We start from the raw sequence: 6000 nt of genomic DNA, 5'->3' as shown, positions 1-6000 counted from the left end.
GACTAAGCATGCCTCTCCTTAATGTCAATATGCCTTGTCCATTGCTGTTCTGGTTAGTGTTTATTGGCTTATTTCACTGTAGAGCCTCTAGTCCTGCTCACTATACCTTATCCAACCTATTAGTTCCACCACCCACACATGCAATGACATCTCCTGGTTTCAATTATGTTTCTAGAGACAATATCTCTCTCTTCATCACTCAATACCTAGGTTTACCTCCATTGTATTCACATCCTACCATACCTTTGTCTGTACATTATACCTTGATGCTATTTTATCGCCCCCAGAACCCTCCTTTTACTCTCTGTTCCAGACGTTCTAGACGACCAATTCTTATTGCTTTTAGCCGCACCCTTATTCTACTCCTCCTCTGTTCCTCTGGCGATGTAGAAGTGAATCCAGGCCCTGCAGTGCCTAGCTCCACTCCTGTTCCCCAGGCGCTCTCTTTTGATGACTTCTGTAACCGTAATAGCCTTGGTTTCATGCATGTTAACATTAGAAGCCTCCTCCCTAAGTTTGTTCTATTCACTGCATTAGCACACTCTGCCAACCCGTATGTTCTAGCTGTGTCTGAATCCTGGCTTAGGAAGACTACCAAAAATTCAGAAATTTTAATACCAAACTACAACATTTTCAGACAAGATAGAACTGCCAAAGGGGGCGGTGTTGCAATCTACTGCAAACATAGCCTGCAGAGTTCTGTCCTATTATCCAGGTCTGTACCCAAACTATTTTAACTTCTACTTTTAAAAATCCACTTCTCTAAAAACAAGTCTCTCACCGTTGCCGCCTGCTATAGACCACCCTCTGCCCCCAGCTGTGCTCTGGACACCATATGTGAACTGATTGCCCCCCATCTATCTTCAGAGCTCGTGCTGCTAGGCGACCTAAACTGGAACATCCTTAACACCCCAGCCATCCTACAATCTAAACTTGATGCCCTCAATCTCACACAAATTATCAATGAACCTACCAGGTACCTCCCCAAAGCCTTAAACACGGGCACCCTCATAGATATCATCCTAACCAACTTGCCCTCTAAATACACCTCTGCTGTCTTCAACCAAGATCTCAGCGATCACTGCCTCATTGCCTGCATCCGTAATGGGTCAGCGGTCAAACGACCTCCACTCATCACTGTAAAACGCTCCCTGAAACACTTCAGCGAGCAGGCCTTTCTAATCGACCTGGCCGGGGTATCCTGGAAGGATGTTGATCTCATCCCGTCAGTAGAGGATGCCTGGTTTTTGAATGCCTTCCTAACCATCTTAAATAAACATGCCGCATTCAAGAAATTTAGGACCAGGAAGAGATATAGCCCTTGGCTCTCCCCAGACCTGACTGCCCTTAACCAACACAAAAACATCATATGGCGTTCTGCATTAGCATTGAACAGCCCCCGTGATATGCAGCTGTTCAGGGAAGCTAGAAACCATTATACACAGGCAGTTAGAAAAGCCAAGGCTAGCTTTTTCAAGCAGAAATTTGCTTCCTGCAACACTAACTCAAAAAAGTTCTGGGACACTGTAAAGTCCATGGAGAATAAGAACACCTCCTCCCAGCTGCCCACTGCACTGAAGATAGGAAACACTGTCACCACTGATAAATCCACCATAATTGAGAATTTCAATAAGCATTTTTCTACGGCTGGCCATGCTTTCCACCTGGCTACTCCTACCCCGGTCAACAGCACTGCACCCCCCACAGCAAGTCGCCCAAGCCTTCCCCATTTCTCCTTCTCCCAAATCCGTTCAGCTGATGTTCTGAAAGAGCTGCAAAATCTGGACCCCTACAAATCAGCCGGGCTAGACAATCTGGACCCTTTCTTTCTAAAATGATCTGCCGAAATTGTTCCCACCCCTATTACTAGCCTGTTCAACCTCTCTTTCGTGTCGTCTGAGATTCCCAAAGATTGGAAAGCAGCTGCGGTCATCCCCCTCTTCAAAGGGGGGGGACACTCTTGACCCAAACTGCTACAGACCTATATCTATCCTACCATGCCTTTCTAAGGTCTTCGAAAGCCAAGTCAACAAACAGATTACCGACCATTTCGAATCTCACCATACCTTCTCTGCTATGCAGTCTGGTTTCAGAGCTGGTCATGGGTGCACCTCAGCCACGCTCAAGGTCCTAAACGCGATATCTTAACCTGCATCGATAAGAAACATTACTGTGCAGCCGTATTCATTGATCTGGCCAAGGCTTTCGACTCTGTCAATCACCACATCCTCATGGGCAGACTCGACAGCCTTGGTTTCTCAAATGATTGCCTCGCCTGGTTCACCAACCACTTCTCTGATAGAGTTCAGTGTGTCAAATCGGAGGGTCTGCTGTCCGGACCTCTGGCAGTCTCTATGGGGGTGCCACAGGGTTCAATTCTTGGACCGACTCTCTTCTCTGTATACATCAATGAGGTCGCTCTTGCTGCTGGTGAGTCTCTGATCCACCTCTATGCAGACGACACCATTCTGTATACTTCTGGCCCTTCTTTGGACACTGTGTTAACAACCCTCCAGGCAAGCTTCAATGCCATACAACTCTCCTTCTGTGGCATACAATTGCTCTTAAATACAAGTAAAACTAAATGCATGCTCTTCAACCGATCGCTACCTGCACCTACCCGCCTGTCCAACATCACTACTCTGGATGGCTCGGACTTAGAATACGTGGACAACTACAAATACTTAGGTGTCTGGTTAGACTGTAAATTCTCCTTCCAGACCCATATCAAACATCTTCAATCCAAAGTTAAATCTAGAATTGGCTTCCTATTTCGCAACAAAGCATCCTTCACTCATGCTGCCAAACATACCCTTGTAAAACTGACCATTCTACCAATCCTTGACTTTGGCGATGTCATTTACAAAATAGCCTCCAATACCCTACTCAACAAATTGGATGCAGTCTATCACAGTGCAATCCGTTTTGTCACCAAAACCCCATATACTACCCACCATTGCGACCTGTACGCTCTCGTTGGCTGGCCCTCGCTTCATACTCGTCGCCAAACCCACTGGCTCCATGTCATCTACAAGACCCTGCTAGGTAAAGTCCCCCCTTATCTCAGCTCGCTGGTCACCATAGCATCTCCCACCTGTAGCACACGCTCCAGCAGGTATATCTCTCCAGTCACCCCCAAAACCAATTCTTTCTTTGGCCGCCTCTCCTTCCAGTTCTCTGCTGCCAATGACTGGAACGAACTACAAAATCTCTGAAACTGGAAACACTTATCTCCCTCACTAGCTTTAAGCACCAACTGTCAGAGCAGCTCACATATTACTGCACCTGTACATAGCCCACCTATAATTTAGCCCAAACAACTACCTCTTTCCCTACTGTATTTAATGAATTAATTTATTTTGCTCCTTTGCACCCCATTATTTTTATTTCTACTTTGCACATTCTTCCATTGCAAATCTACCATTCCAGTGTTTAACTTGCTATATTGTATTTACTTTGCCACCATGGCCTTTTTTTGCCTTTACCTCCCTTATCTCACCTCATTTGCTCACATCGTATATAGACTTGTTTATACTGTATTATTGACTGTATGTTTGTTTTACTCCATGTGTAACTCTGTGTCGTTGTATGTTTCGAACTGCTTTGCTTTATCTTGGCCAGGTCGCAATTGTAAATGAGAACTTCTTCTCAACTTACCTACCTGGTTAAATAAAGGTAAAATTAATAAAAATAAAATTAAAAATTAAGAAAAACAGGTAGACAATTTCATCTTATAATAGCCATAACTCTGCTTGTGACAGGGGGAAAGGAAGCTGGTTGTGAGCAGCAGGGAGGGGCAATTGAATGCAAGCTTAACAAAACAAATGTTGCTTGTTATTTGCCTACAATATGACACCGCTCTTGTCTATGCTCTATACAGTATAGTGCACTAACTTTTATCAGGGCCCTTAGGCCACTGGTTAAAGGTAGTGCCGTTTATAGGGAATAGAGTGCCATTTTGGATGCAATGTGGTCTGCATCACCAGGTTGAGATGACACTGCACTCAGGTGTGGCAGGGCAGAGTAGGGCAGAGATTTGGATATTTAGTTGCAGATTATCACGTCCAGCACCTGTGACAGACACAACACACCACACCTCAGAGGACAGAGACACTGCATCAATTGGCTACAGGTGAGTAAAATAGTTACATTTTTATTTTTAAATGATTTCCAATTGGAATTTAAATCTCAGTTGATATAGATGAATGTAGTTGTGAACCAAAACATAACAATTTATGAAAATATATGGACACATTTTGATATTTCGTCACGTTTAGAAAGTGATCATGTGTAGTGCATATGTGAACTAGACATTATCTTTCTTAATTTAGCTTCCTCAGGTTTTTTGTGTGCTTTATTGTGATTTTAACGCATCTAGTTGACGGTACTCAGAATTTTTTATTTTATTTTTAAAACAGGTAAAAGAACACTAACAACCTAATGCAGTGGCAATAGCATGATTATATGTGCATATTTAAGTAAAGAATGAAAATATTGTGAGAAAAATACTTTGCTGTGTCTTTCTGCTTGTATAACAATCCTCCCTTCTCTCTCTCTCTCTCTCTCTCTCTACCTCTCTCTCTATCTCTCTCTCTCTCTCTCTGTCTCTCTCTCTCTACCCCTCTCTCTACCTCTCTCTACCCCTCTACCCCTCCCTCTCTACCTCTCTCTACCTCTCTTTCTCTATCTCTCTCTCTCTCTACCTCTCTCTCTTTGTCTCCTTTCTTATAGATCAAAATAATCTTCACACATTACAGCTACGTTCTTCATTTAGATGAATTTATCTACAGTCAATGATACGTCCACATCTCCTGTCTCCCTCATTGATCCGGGTGTACAGGGTGTCCATGTGATAAGTTATATCCCCATGCTTACTGCTTCCTATGCAATCAACATCATCCTGGGTCTCCCCACCAATGTCTACATCCTGTGGCTGATAATGACTGGAGCTGGAGGGACGATGGCCTCAGAGTTCTTCACTCTCAACCTGACCCTGTCTGAGATTCTCCTCTGCGTCTTTAATGCCATCCGCATAGCTGACAGATATGTCCAGTCTGATCTTGTCCACAAAGCTGCTGCTTTTTCTTTTGGGTTCATTTTCTCTGGTCGTCCCCTGTTCCAGTGCTGTATCTGTTTAGAGCGCTACCTGGCGGTGGTCCACCCTGTGGTGTTCCTGATGTACAAACATCTGAGATACAGGGTGGGGTGTTGTAGTGTTGTCTGGATGATGGTTCTTGGGTCCTGCTGTCTATGTTTGTTTGAGAACTTTTCTGCAGTATCACACTACTCTGTCCTTGGCCAGTCTCTGATTTATTTTTCTCTGATGTCATTCTGCTGCCTCTCAGTTCTCTGGGCTCTGAAACGTCCAGGGCCGGGGGATGGGGACAGGGAGGGGACAAACAGCATTAAGATGAAGGCCTTCAAGATCATTTTGATTATCCTGGTGTATGCTACTGTGTCTCAACTCCCAATAGTACTGGTGTTATCGATTAAAAGTTACATTCCCTACATAGACTTTTCTTTGGGCATGTCAATTTGTTTCTGCTTTATTGTGATCTCTGGGTTTGTGCAGCCCCTCCTCTACCTCCACAGGGTTGGGAAGCTGCCCTGTATCAGAGGTCTCTAAGACAAAAAGTCTAAATCTGGTAAACCCATTAGTGCTTTAAAAATTTCTTATACAGTATATCTTTATATTTCATTTGAATTTTTGAATTTAAATGTATAATATTATTCAAAATGTATTTTATTGTTTTCCAATTCATAATGTTGAAATGTATTTCCAATTTAATCAGTAGCCTAGAAAGTGATGGTTTGATTTCCAACTCTATACATTCTGTGTAGATAATGTTGGGTCTGCAGTTTATGTACCCACACAGAGTGTAAACCAGCCCAAGTACTACTCAAATCGTCCATATGTAGCAAAACTATTGTGATATATAGGCTGGGATTCAAAACAATAGCGCTTGTAGACAATGCAGCTTTTAAAGGCAACGGAACCGC

Source organism: Oncorhynchus clarkii, unplaced genomic scaffold (assembly GCF_045791955.1).
Source record: "Oncorhynchus clarkii lewisi isolate Uvic-CL-2024 unplaced genomic scaffold, UVic_Ocla_1.0 unplaced_contig_5339_pilon_pilon, whole genome shotgun sequence".
Lineage (NCBI taxonomy): Eukaryota > Metazoa > Chordata > Actinopteri > Salmoniformes > Salmonidae > Oncorhynchus > Oncorhynchus clarkii.
This window is presented reverse-complemented; position numbering follows the sequence as displayed.